At 51.4% G+C, this 13,718-nt stretch overlaps 1 protein-coding gene across 8 annotated transcripts in view; it reads left to right on the top strand.

Annotated features, from left to right (window-relative positions):
- The window catches only part of ADD3 (adducin 3), a 66,423-nt gene that overhangs the window by 18,727 nt on the left and 33,978 nt on the right, over nucleotides 1-13,718 (top strand). For 5 of the 8 annotated variants that reach the window (XM_077258063.1, XM_077258067.1, XM_077258065.1 and 2 more), the window contains exon 2: nucleotides 6,956-7,003. The exons of the other annotated variants lie outside the window; for them this stretch is intronic. The gene's annotated coding sequence lies outside the window, so the exon portion shown is untranslated. The remainder of the gene's footprint in view (nucleotides 1-6,955; nucleotides 7,004-13,718) is intronic. 8 annotated transcript variants of the gene reach the window in all.

Raw genomic sequence — 13,718 nt, 5'->3', positions numbered from 1 at the left:
CGGGTGTTCCCGTGGTGGGGGGGAGGTCTCGCGCGTTACTGTGTGTGTGTGGGGGAGGGGGAGGTCTCGCGCGTTCCCGTGTGTGTGTGTGTGTGTGTGTGTGTGTGTGTGTGTGTGTGTGGGTGGTGTGGGGGGGGGGGAGGTCTCGCGCGTTCCTGTGTGTGTAGGGGGGGGGAGTCTCGTGCGCGTTCCCGTGGGGGGGGGGAGTCTCATGCGCGTTCCCGTGGGGGGAGGTCTCGCGTGTTCCCGTGTGGTGCGGGGGGAGAGTCTCATGCGCGTTCCCGTGGGGGGGGGGTGGGAAGTCTCACGCGCGTTCCTGTGGGTGGGAGGTCTCACGTGTTCTCGTGTGGCACGGGGGGGGGGGGGGAGTCTCATGCGCGTTCCCGTGGGGGGGTGGTCTCGCGCATTCCCATGTGGTGCAGAGGGGGGGTGTCTCGCGCGTTCCCGTGGGTTGGGGTCTCACGCGTTCCCAGGGGGTCTCGCGCGTTCCCGTGGGAAGGGAGGTCTCGCTTGTGGCGCGGAGGGTGAGTGTCATGCGTGTTCCCGTGTGGCGCGGAGGGGGGGAGTCTCATGCGCGTTCCCGTGTGGCGCGGAGGGGGGGAGTCTCATGCGCGTTCCTGTGGGGGGATGTCTTGCGTGTTCCCGTGTGGCGCAGAGGGGGGGATCTCGCGCGTTCCCCTGTGGTAATTGAGATAGTAGTGTCCTGGAGGGGTTTGGATTTTGGATGCCACCGGACGGCGCTCACTACTATTTCACAGGCACTCACTACTATACTTTTTCACATGTAAAGCACTATGGAATAAATGGCGCTATAAAAATATGTATAATAATACTACTCACTCTTTTACCTTTCTTGGTCTACCATCTTCCCCGTAGTCTGCAGAGCTTGCACTCAAGGAAATGTTGAAGGAACCCAGGCTGGAACCAGTCCGTCCTGTTCCTGGAGTGGCGGCTGTCAGTGCGTCACATCTGCCGGGGCTCAGAACTGGTTTATCGGCTTCAAAGGCCAAATTTCTGTACCTGTGACCCCTCACTCCTGACACCAGTAAGGGTTAATGCCAGGAGGGCACAGGGTCACCTTGTCCCTCTGCCTGAGTTTCATGGTTGTGTTTTTGCATTTAACCATTTGGTGCCTGAGTCTCTGAGCTGTGATTTGCACCCTTAACACCTGGATTTGAGCATATGCGAGCACAGATTTTTGGGGGTCTGAGGCCATGAATAGTCATGAGGTGAGCGGCCTCTTGCTAATCTTTATTCCAGCATTGTCGTTTTACAGATCCACATGGTGCACAGGGGATTTTTTACACTGTTCATACTGATCCTCCTGGTTCATGAATAGCTACAGCAGAGACGGACACTGAACAGAGGGAGCAGCAGGAGGGAACAGATCGTGGCACAGAAGGCGGATTTCTTGATGCTCTTGGATTCTGTCATGGTGCCCATTAGTTGGATTTGTTGTCCGTTTAGGGGACCAAGATGATGCAAAAGGCGGAGTAGGAACTGAAGTGGTCAGCTCAAGGTCATCCTTCTTCCCTATGACTTTTATTTTGCAAAATAAAGAAAAAACTAAACATCCGTGTAAAGGAGGAAATGGGGAAAGTTTGGAGTCCGGTAATGGCCGCAGCATAGAATGTAGCTCGGGGCGCGCCGTTCACCCGGTCACCGCCTCTCCCGAATGCTTCACTCCAAGTTCCTGTTTTTAATGTTTCCACTTTACATTCTGCTCACGGAGTTCTCGACCCCTCGGAGCGCTGCGTTCATTGGATGTGCTTATTGAAGGTCACATGGAAAACGAAGGTCGCGGATTCTTTCCATCATTTTTAGAACTTTGTGACAAATGTGGAATTTTTGCTACATGCGTTGAGGTATTTAGAGGCTGTGACTGTGGCTATAGAATAGAGACAATCATGTTAAGAATTTGGGGTCCTGGGGTGATGGTAAAGCTCCCTCCTCATATATACCAGTCCTCAGGGCACGGTACGAGTCTCCCGCGTGCTGCAACCACCAATTATGACTGTCGTGTCTGCTGAATGTCGCTCACACAATCATTAGTCTGTATTTGGCCTTTCTAAGAAGCGGATCAGGAAGAGTTTCAGAAGGGAAACCAGGTGTCCATGGGAGAAGCTTCGGCCCAACAACATGCCCATTCTGCCCCTGCCAGCTGGCTCCGCAGCCATTACTGTCATCTGCCTCCCTCCAACCAAACCGGGAAACATCAATGTCAAATGTCACTGTGTGAAAAACAAGTCGTTTCCTCCATGGCCTGACATCTGGGACTTCAGTAACACTTCTTAAAGGGGAACTCCTGAGCGTTCTATATTGGGCAGAACTTGATATGTTTTCAAGGAATGATTGATGCCCCCAGTCGATACAGAAAAGTGAGAGGATCAAGGGGTACAAGATGGGTACACCCAACCAACTGGTCACCAATATGGAAACTAAATTGGAGGAGATGCTTGTAAAACACCATGGAACGTGAGCTGGAAGACCACATGTGCCCAATATTGGGAACAAATAGACCCTGAACTTGGAACCCTTCAATGTCTGTGCGATCCCGAGACTACCATGTATGGGGAAGTCTCAGATGTCCGCTGATGCCAGTACTGCTGGAGAAGGAAGGATTGGGCATGTTGGATTTCAGTATGACCCATCCTTGGTTTTTATGGGAGATTGGCAATCAACAGATGCCTCCACCAGCAGTTTCTTCCCCTCTCCCCATTGAGAACGTGTGTTCTGCTGAGCCCCCTGTGCTGTATACGGGGACGTTGGGAGAATTCGCTGCTGGTCAGCCAGCATCTATGGAAGGAGTTCTCATTTGGAGCTGAAACGTCTCAGATGATTGGACGGTTGATTTATTTGATGTTATAGTTGCTGATTCCCTAATTGGTTGCAGAAAGTTCTGTCTGCCGTACATGAGACTGTCTCTCCAGGCAGCACATACTTGGGTCCATCATGGAAACGTGATGAGGCTGCACAGAGATGTCCCACACCTTCAGGATACACAGCCAGGCGCAGTATTATGTTCTGAGAGGGAGACATGGGGCGCCAAGACATAAAAGAGGAGCCTGCTTGGAGGAGGTGAAGCTCATTGACCCTCGTTGGGTTTTCTTTCCATTGACTTTCATCCTTGCGGGGAGAACAAGCCTCATTTACTTGCAGCATAAACACAAGGCGAGGTCCCAGCTGTGTGATGTATCTGGGCCCGGAGCATGTGGAGAGCAGAGGACAGAAAGCTCCTGCTCCATCCATCCCTGACTGCGCGCAGCCCCCTCCGCTGAAACTGCGCGCAGCCCCCTCCGCTGAAACTGCGCGCAGCCCCCTCCGCTGAAACTGCGCGCAGCCCCCTCCGCTGAAACTGCGCGCAGCCCCCTCCGCTGAAACTGCGCGCAGCCCCTCCGCTCATTGTTGTGCCAATCAGCAGGTTACATGGCTGTGATGGCTTTATGGACAAGGGCTGGAGGTGCCGGAAACCAGGGTCCTAAATCATTCAGGAGGCAAACAATGCAGCCGAGCCTGAGAGATGGGGTTATACTGGGGTAATGGCACCCAAATAGCCGAGACTGAGATATGGGGTTATACTGGGGTAATGGCACCACATAGCCGAGACTGAGATATGGGGTTATACTGGGGTAATGGCACCACATAGCCGAGACTGAGATATGGGGTTATACTGGGTAATGGCACCACATAGCCGAGACTGAGATATGGGGTTATACTGGGTAATGGCACCCAACTAGCCCATTACTGGGGCCTGTAGTAGTTGCATGATTGGGCATCTAATAAAGGCAGAGTTGTGCCTGTTGCATCCAGGTTCATGATGTGGCTATCTTGTCTTATTGTTGGTGCCCTTTGTTTGCACTCCGGGTCAGGAGTTTTCATTGCAGGGCTGGATGGGTGTCTGGGGTGTACCTGGTGCCTGAGCAGACTCTGAAACCTATGAATGGGTGGCACATGGGCGCCTTTGTTTGCTGTCCTTGGCTTCTCCTGTGCTGCAGGTTCAGACCTGACTGTTCCTCTTTTCTTGGAAGGGTAAAGGTTATGAGCACCGTCATGAGCAAAGGTTATGAGGGTGCAATGATAAACTACAAATGAGTTCAGTCCTGATCCCTTCCATTGCTTCAGGCTTATATGAGGCTCCTGGTGGGGTCCCAAGCAGTGAACGAGGTGCGCCCACGGTTCCATTTTTCATTAGGTGTGTTGTTTCTTCATTGCGTGACCCCAATATATTGAGTAAATAATTGGCATATGGGGCACTTTTTTTTTTTTTTTTTTTTTTATAGTTTTAGTGGCCACTTGGGAACCCGCCAAGGTTGTCTCCCATCCAATATTGGAGGATTCTATGGGCGCCACCAATTAACGAGGGTCTTGATCTCCATGGTTGCTGTATAATTGGATGGGGATTTTAGGTTTATTAGGGGTCTTAAATAACCACAGAAATATACTGGTGGTGGTCTTTGGTGCAAGATTCAATGGGGGTCTTAGGTTTATATGGGTCTGGGTTACGTAGTTATGCTAATGAACTGATGGCATCCCGAGCTCTTGCATGTTGGGTGTGTTGCTCTCCACTAACCAGTGTCTATGGCTCGGCCATGGTGTTTGGATGTCTTGTATGTTCGGGGGGCACCAATAAATCACGCGCTTAGTGGTAAGCACATACAGATGATGGATCCTACACGGGATTCCTCGCAGTGACCAGTGACTATTCCAGGCTGGAGAGCCGGTGGCACTGTAGTCCCAGAATCCTTTGCTCCACATTCCAGATATAAATGCCAGCTGGAATTCCTGGCATACGTTGCCCATTTATCCCTGGCATAAATAGGGTGTGAATTCTTGCAGTGTCTCTCAGGTAGAAGATGTGTAATGTAATATTCAGCTCGGAATCCCACACTCTATATTTAATGGCCCCCGGCCCCTTCTGTGGTGTCCTCCGGCACTGGTCCATGCCCGCTGTCTGTACAGGGGTCACTGGTAATCGCCATAGGCTGGCCCATTTTTTCTTTTTGTATTTGGTTAGACTTACAGGAACTTTCCTACAATTATTGGCTCAGTGGACACTGATTGTGGGGTTGGCAGTGCTCCTGGAGGTCCGGCTGTGGCTTCATCCCCTATAATGAATTTGTCCTCTTTACGACGCGTTTTACGCTTCTCAAGATGTTTCTTGTCCTTCATCAGGCGGCTTCATTGTTTTCTGTCCTGATCATATGATTGTCGACTATGATGAGCGTATATGACACGAGACACGGACCTGAGCGTTCTTCACGCGGACCTGCGCGTTCTTCACGCGGACCTGCACGTTCTTCACGCGGACCTGCACGTTCTTCACGCGGACCTGGACAGATTGGAAGCAAACGATGATACTTCTTATTGAGTGACAGTAAGAAGAGATCTGAAACCTGGAGGAATTGATACAAAACTTGGGTAGAACTTCTCCTCCTAAAACGATACAGCTCTGTATCAATGTTCTCTTATGTGGTCGGTGATATTTAGGATTCCAGCTCTCTGTATCATGGAATCTGTCCAGTTCAGGCCTGTGTCATACTGGGATCTAATGGTTTCTCCATCTCTGGAAATTGATCATCCTCTACCAGTAAGTTTATTGTCCCCGGGGCCCCGCGTCCAGTCCTCAGCACTTCATACCGCATGCAATAATAACACTTGTTGGGCTCCTCCGGGAGCGGCTTTTACAAAGAGGAAACTCCATTTAAAGGAAAATATTTCCATCTTCCAGCCTCGTCCTGCCGCCTTCCCAGGAGTCAGGATCGATTTCACAGACTCTGCCTTGGATTTTTTTTTTTTTTTCAGCCTTGCTGGATTTTTCTGAGTTATAGGTTTTCCATTTTGTGTTATGATGAGCAAAAAAAGGAGCTGAATATGATCCTGTGTCAGTGGGTGACAACCAGTAACAGCAGCCATTATTGTACTACGTGGTTGTCATTAAACTTTCCATATAGTGCCATACCATGAAAGATGGGTTGATTTCCAGTCTTATACTCCAGTCACAGCCAGAGCTGCATTCATAGTTCTGCTGCATGTAAATTCCACCCTGAGAACTGAAATTATAACGGCTTTGTGTCTGTCTTGGATGTAGCTGTGCAGTGTGATAACCATCAGAGTAATAAATGCAGCTTTGGCTGCGACTAGAGTAGGAGGTATTAGGTATGGTACTTTTATAATGGTTGCCCAGGGGAGCGCTGGTTCGCTTCGAGGGTCCCTTGTTTCTCCGTCCTGGTAATCTCCAGCACAAGCGGCCATCGCGGTGTTGTAGTGATTTCCACTAATCTGTAAAGCCGCGTGTAAGTCCTTAATGATGTGGAGAAATTACGTGAGATCGGCCCACGCTCAGATCTGAAGATTACTATTTAGTAAGCCGGTAACAAATTTGTCAAAACTTGTTCAGCCGCAGCGCAGTAATTGGCGATATGGCGGCAGATACAGAAACATTCACCAGATATTCACTTTATTAGTTTTACATTTTTCAGTCGGGTAAAAAAAAAAAAAAAAAAAAGATATTAATCTGAGTATACATATCTAACTAAAGACCTGCACATCCTGAAATGTTGGCCACGTGCGCAGGATGTCACCATCTGTCCGCTGGTAGTGACAGGCCGACCTCGCCGCGGTGTGTGCACAGTGTACAAAGTGCAGCGAACCGACAGGACGTCGTCCGTAGACCCGTGCAGTCTGCAGGTGACGGACGCAGACCCTCGTCCTGTGCTGATGGGGGGGCTGTTACTGTGCTGTTATCCAGGCCTCCAGCCGTGCAGCGCAGCAGCCATGAGCTCTCCCACCTCCTGATGATGACTCTGCTGGCTCTGTCCCAGTCTACACAGCACAGTGATCTGTGGAGACGTTGGTCTTTTATCTTCCGTCGCAGGATTATAGCACGTTCTGTATTACAATTGGTCGTCCTCAGATAATTACCGAAGGGTAATAATATATATTTTTTCTCTTGTAGGTGAAGAGGCGCTGAGCTCTTTCCTCCTGGGTTTGGGAACGTATTTGGGTAAGTGGTCGGATGTTATACATTTTGGGGGGTGCACCATATAATGAGGGGTTTAGTTTCTCCCATCGTCCTGATGGTGATGACCCTGCACAGCGTTGTCGCTCCTGTGTCTTCCACATGACTGAAGATGTCGTCTATACTCACAGTACATGTCAGCAGTGGCGGCTCGTCACGGCCCCGTTATCTGATCTGTGCCTTGTGACGGGGGCGTCCCGCGGCGCAGGAGCCGAGATCCACAGTCGCATGTGCTGAGCGGGCGCAGGAGTTTGCAGGTGACAGCCCCCAAGTTGTGCACCTGTCTGAAGGTCTCCATTAAATGACAGCAAGCAGAGATCATGAAAACATGCACATAATAATAATAGTAATAATAATCTACAGGATGTATATTGGAAGATTGTTTACTGGATATTCGGGGTCTTCTCACACTGCATCCATATGGTCATCAGAGGGCGGTGGAGCTGACGCACGGAGGGCCCGTGTGGGGCGACCCCGGAAGGTCGGTCGTCTTGTGGTTTTGGGTGCGGCACAGACAGTGTCTTTAAATCTCACGTCAGGCTTCCTCTGTGGAGTTGTTCAGCCGCAGCTCCCACCCGCGGCATGGATTGGGTTAATTACAGGGTTCGGCATCTGAGCTAAGATTAATAGGGTGAGAGTTTATATAAAGTAATTGTGGATTACTGTGGTTTATTCCCCGGGGCCCCACAGTCCCCGCTCACAGATGATACTTTTACAGCCCCTTTTCTGCTCCGCACTCATCTGGAGTTTCCTGGTTTGTGAATAGCATGCAAGGACTAAAGTGTGAACTGACACCTCCAGAGCGGCGGGACAGATGAGGACGGGCTATGAAGGGGGATAACACATGTCTGCCATATACGGGCAGCGGTCACCGGTCCTAGGAAGTGGGAACCTCTTCTAGGACAACTCGGGTTCTTCTGGCCATCTAATGGAAAATGCTTTTAGCAATTTTACAACAGACTGTTGTTTTGTTGTTGTTTTTTTTTTATTTCTGCTTGCTTTCAGTGAATAGAGACATTGATGTTTCCATCCAGAGGCTGAACACACATCCTGGCCCCAATACCTACAGCTGACACTTTGTTGTTTTGGTAAATCTTAGACTGTTACTTTATAGCAACCCAGGTGCAGGCTGCTGATGTCTGGACCGGGGTAACAATGGTGTAAGGGTTAATTTTTTTTCTGCTTTGATGCTTTATATCACTTTTGGCCTTTAATGACCCTTGCAGGGCAGAAAAACTAATCAGTAGCACTATCCATTCAGGGAGGATCAGCGACGGCTCCGTCACCGTCCTCGATCACCGTCCACAGTCCCAGATCGTCGCCGTCCTCGATCACCGTCCTCGATCACCATTCACCGTCCACAGTCCCAGATGTCCCCGTCCTCGATCACCATCCTCAGTCTTCGATCACCTTCCTCGATCACCATCCTCCATCCTCGATCACCGTCCACAGTCCCAGATGTCCCCATCCTCGATCACCTTCCTCGATCACCGTCCACAGTCCCAGATCATCACCGTCCGCGATCACCGTCCGCGATCACCGTCCGCGATCACCGTCCGCGATCACCGTCCGCGATCACCGTCCGCGATCACCGTCCGCGATCACCGTCCGCGATCACCGTCCGCGATCACCGTCCGCGATCACCGTCCGCGATCACCGTCCGCGATCACCGTCCGCGATCACCGTCCGCGATCACCGTCCGCGATCACCGTCCGCGATCACCGTCCGCGATCACCGTCCCAGATGTCCCTGTCCTCGATCACCGTCCCCTGCATCCTGCCTGTTATCAGCAGGGGCTGCTGGAGAATCTGCTCCATATATTATTACTATTGTTTCCTGCCTGAACTGGGATCTTTGACATTCCTGTTCCTGATGGGGAGAGGATATTAACCGTGTGTCCACGCTCTTTCAGTATAGAGGTTTTTCTGTTCAGTCAGACCAGTTCATCCTGAGCCCCCTAGTTCATGTATAGAATGCCGTACAGCAGTGAGGACTGACACTTCCTCAGGAATGACAATGTGAAGGAGGAGCAGCTGAGTTCTCATGATGGAGCCGTGCCCTCTTACTGACCGATAAGCCTCTGATAGTCCCGGATGCTGCGTCCTTCCCTGCCAGTAACCCCCATCATCCTGACCCTGCCCAGTTCTGGATAAGCTTCCATATCGCATTCCCAGTAGATTCCTGGAGGATGAGCCTGGCTGAGGGTCTCTTATCAGAGGGTCTTCCTGATATCCGCTGTATATATTAATGATGCAATTTACCTAGCTGCAGCTCAGGACCCCAGAAGCCTCAATCATCAGACAATGTCTGTTTCTCACTGTTTTCTGTCAGTGAATGGAAACCTTCTTGTTCCTTTCCTTTCCCCAGTCCTGCCCCCACTTATGGTCTTGTTACAATGTATCTCTTCTGTCCTGGATTGGCTGGGGGGGATATAGCGTGACAAGCCCCCTAGGGACAAGATCGGGATAGGTTTCCATTTACAGGCAGCAAGCAGAGATCTTATAAGTGGTAAGAACCGTTTCCTTATATTATCATCGCTCTGCCTATAGACTTTAATAGCTTCAGATTAGTTTCCCTTTAAGCCGAAGCCCCCTTACCCCCTCCCTATAACCTTCAGCTTTCCCAGCTACTAATTAGCCCAGTAATTAGCACATTTAACTCCTTCCTTGTCTGCAGGGTATTCCTGTGGCAGCAGGGAAATGGTTAATTAAGTCTGGGTCGTTATCATTTTTCCATCTATTGTAATCAGAAACATCTGGCCGCCCCAAAACTGGTGGCTGCGGCCCCCTGGCAGCGGTCCAGCCGCCCGCGGAGGGCGTAGTACTGTGCTACATGCGATGGATCCATGAACGCTTCACTCGTCCTGCAACTTGCCATTAATTCCTGACTTTTGGTTGGGTGTCAGGACCTCGTCCTCTGCCGGTGGCGCCGCCCTGCTGGACGGGCTTCAGGTGTCAAGTCAGAGATGCAGCAATTTGTACCTGCATTATGTATTTTATTGTTTCATCCCATTCACCTGCCATCCGGTCTGTCAGTCTTCACTGTGGGGCTGGTATTCTATTCATGAATCAGGAGGCACAGGATGAGCAGTCATGCATCTCTGGGACAGAGCGACGAGTCTTTGAGGGATGGAGGGAAATAGTTATTTAATCGCTGCTGGGCCGGTCACTCGGTGCTTTTATTATCTGTAAATGATCCTCGTCTTTTTCAGTTTCTTTGCTTTTTCCACATCGTCTCCAGATGCTAAATGTCAGGATCTAACCTCGCCCCCTCCAACACCCCAATAATGAAGCCCCTGTGAGGGCTGCTGGTGCGCACTACATGCCGATCCTCGGAGGTCCTGATTTTGGCCTCCTTCTCTGTGATGTCATTATGGAGCTTTGTGATTCCTGTCTGTCCTCATGAAGCAGGAGGCTCAGGATGAACATGGTCCTTTGTCATCTAGATGCTGCTGATCAGTAGGCGATGCCACATCTATAGGGGCCTCTTTTGCTACCATCCCCACCCCTTATATTCACCACTGTCTTGACTCCCTGTGATATGTGCCCCCCTAGATTGTTGGCCGGCTGCCCGGTAAAGCCCCTCTTTTGGCTGGACAGTCTCCTAGAGAGGGGAGGTGTGAGCCGGTGTGCACATGGGATCTGATGTGCGGCGCTGGCCCTCTGCCATGGTTTCTCCGCTGCATCGAGCCTTCAGCATTTTAGATGTGCCGCCCTGATACATTCCTCAGTCCTCGCACGCTGCTGCCGGATCACTTACATTGTCCTCGGCCGGTATGGGAACATGGGGGTCGAGAGGCGTCTGTGAGGCGTGAGATCCTGACAGATAAGGGTCCAAGTCTATTACGGTGTGTCAGTCTGCACTGAAGTCCTAGAATTGTATTCGAGTGGTACTATGACAATAGTGCTGGTGGTGGTGGTGGGGGGGGTGTATAGGGCTGATTCGTGCATCCAACCCCAGTGCTAAATGTAAAGGCGCTAAGAAGCCCCCTGTCCATGTAACCAGCCGGTGGTTTCCGTTATTCCTCAGCTCCGTAGACTATAAAGCAAGTACTGCATTGTTTGACGGCACCGTATCCACTGCAGTGGCTCTTATTCCCCCGAGCTGTTCTTCACTGCAGCGGCTCTTATTCCCCTGGGGTGTTCTTTTGTGCAGTGACTCTTATTCCCCTGAGCTGTTCTTCAGTGCAGCGGTTCTTATTCCCCTGAGCTGTTCTTCAGTGCAGCGGTTCTTATTCCCCAAGCTGTTCTTCGGTGCAGCGGCTCTTATTCCCCTGAGCTGTTCTTCGGTGCAGCGGTTCTTATTCCCCTGAGCTGTTCTTCAGTGCAGCGGTTCTTATTCCCCAAGCTGTTCTTCGGTGCAGCGGCTCTTATTCCCCCGGGGTGTTCTTCGGTGCAGCGGTTCTTATTCCCCCGAGCTGTTCTTCGGTGCAGCAGCTCTTATTCCCCAAGCTGTTCTTCGGTGCAGTGGCTCTTATTCCCCCGAGCTGTTCTTTTGTGCAGTGTCTTATTCCCCCGGGGTGTTCTTTTGTGCAGTGGCTCTTATTCCCCCGGGGTGTTCTTTTGTGCAGTGGCTCTTATTCCCCCGGGATGTTCTTTTGTGCAGTGGCTCTTATTCCCCCGGGGTGTTCTTTTGTGCAGTGGCTCTTATTCCCCCGGGGTGTTCTTTTGTGCAGTGGCTCTTATTCCCCCGGGGTGTTCTTTTGTGCAGTGGTCTTATTCCCCTAGGGTGTTCTTCGGTGCAGCGGCTCTTATTCCCCCGGGGTGTTCTTTTGTGCAGGGGCTCTTATTCCCCCGGGGTGTTCTTTTGTGCAGTGGCTCTTATTCCCCCGGGATGTTCTTTTGTGCAGTGGCTCTTATTCCCCCGGGGTGTTCTTTTGTGCAGTGGCTCTTATTCCCCCGGGGTGTTCTTTTGTGCAGTGGCTCTTATTCCCCCGGGGTGTTCTTTTGTGCAGTGGTCTTATTCCCCTAGGGTGTTCTTCGGTGCAGCGGCTCTTATTCCCCCGGGGTGTTCTTTTGTGCAGGGGCTCTTATTCCCCTGAGCTGTTCTTCGGTGCAGCGGTTCTTATTCCCCCGAGCTGTTCTTCGGTGCAGCAGCTCTTATTCCCCAAGCTGTTCTTCGGTGCAGTGGCTCTTATTCCCCCGAGCTGTTCTTTTGTGCAGTGTCTTATTCCCCCGGGGTGTTCTTTTGTGCAGTGGCTCTTATTCCCCCGGGGTGTTCTTTTGTGCAGTGGCTCTTATTCCCCCGGGATGTTCTTTTGTGCAGTGGCTCTTATTCCCCCGGGGTGTTCTTTTGTGCAGTGGCTCTTATTCCCCCGGGGTGTTCTTTTGTGCAGTGGCTCTTATTCCCCCGGGGTGTTCTTTTGTGCAGTGGCTCTTATTCCCCCGGGGTGTTCTTTTGTGCAGCGGCTCTTATTCCCCCGGGGTGTTCTTTTGTGCAGGGGCTCTTATTCCCCCGGGGTGTTCTTTTGTGCAGTGGTCTTATTCCCCTAGGGTGTTCTTCGGTGCAGCGGCTCTTATTCCCCCGGGGTGTTCTTTTGTGCAGGGGCTCTTATTCCCCCGGGGTGTTCTTTTGTGCAGTGGTCTTATTCCCCTAGGGTGTTCTTTTGTGCAGGGGCTCTTATTCCCCTGGGGTGTTCTTTTGTGCAGTGGTCTTATTCCCCTAGGGTGTTCTTCGGTGCAGCGGCTCTTATTCCCCCGGGGTGTTCTTTTGTGCAGTGGCTCTTATTCCCCCGGGGTGTTCTTTTGTGCAGTGGCTCTCATTCCCCCGGGGTGTTCTTTTGTGCAGTGGCTCTTATTCCCCCGGGGTGTTCTTTTGTGCAGTGGCTCTTATTCCCCCCGGGGTGTTCTTTTGTGCAGTGGCTCTTATTCCCCCGGGGTGTTCTTTTGTGCAGCGGCTCTTATTCCCCCGGGGTGTTCTTTTGTGCAGGGGCTCTTATTCCCCCGGGGTGTTCTTTTGTGCAGGGGCTCTTATTCCCCCGGGGTGTTCTTTTGTGCAGCGGCTCTTATTCCCCCGGGGTGTTCTTTTGTGCAGGGGCTCTTATTCCCCCGGGGTGTTCTTTTGTGCAGTGGTCTTATTCCCCTAGGGTGTTCTTCGGTGCAGCGGCTCTTATTCCCCCGGGGTGTTCTTTTGTGCAGGGGCTCTTATTCCCCCGGGGTGTTCTTTTGTGCAGTGGTCTTATTCCCCTAGGGTGTTCTTTTGTGCAGTGGTCTTATTCCCCCGGGGTGTTCTTTTGTGCAGTGGCTCTTATTCCCCCGGGGTGTTCTTTTGTGCAGTGGTCTTATTCCCCCGGGGTGTTCTTTTGTGCAGTGGTCTTATTCCCCTAGGGTGTTCTTTTGTGCAGGGGCTCTTATTCCCCTGGGGTGTTCTTTTGTGCAGTGGTCTTATTCCCCTAGGGTGTTCTTCGGTGCAGGGGCTCTTATTCCCCCCCGAGCTGTTCTTCGGTGCAGCGGCTCTTATTCCCCTGAGCTGTTCTTTTGTGCAGCTACTTTCATTCCCCTGGGGTGTTTTTCAGTGCAGAGGTCTACAGATAATTTCAGAGAAAGAGGAGACCCCTGGGAAGAAAAGAACAATTAGGATTTAGAAGTGTCACTTATCTGACTCCAGGACCAACATTCCTGCAGTCGATGCCCATAGAGGGAGATTTGCTCCCACATCAAAGATTTGCACATCGATAAGGAGTGCTGTACTGCGGCACAGG

This window comes from Ranitomeya variabilis, chromosome 4 (genome assembly GCF_051348905.1).
Source record: "Ranitomeya variabilis isolate aRanVar5 chromosome 4, aRanVar5.hap1, whole genome shotgun sequence".
NCBI classification, from domain to species: domain Eukaryota; kingdom Metazoa; phylum Chordata; class Amphibia; order Anura; family Dendrobatidae; genus Ranitomeya; species Ranitomeya variabilis.
Note: the sequence above shows the minus strand (reverse complement) of the source record. Positions and strands in the feature narration are given on the sequence as shown.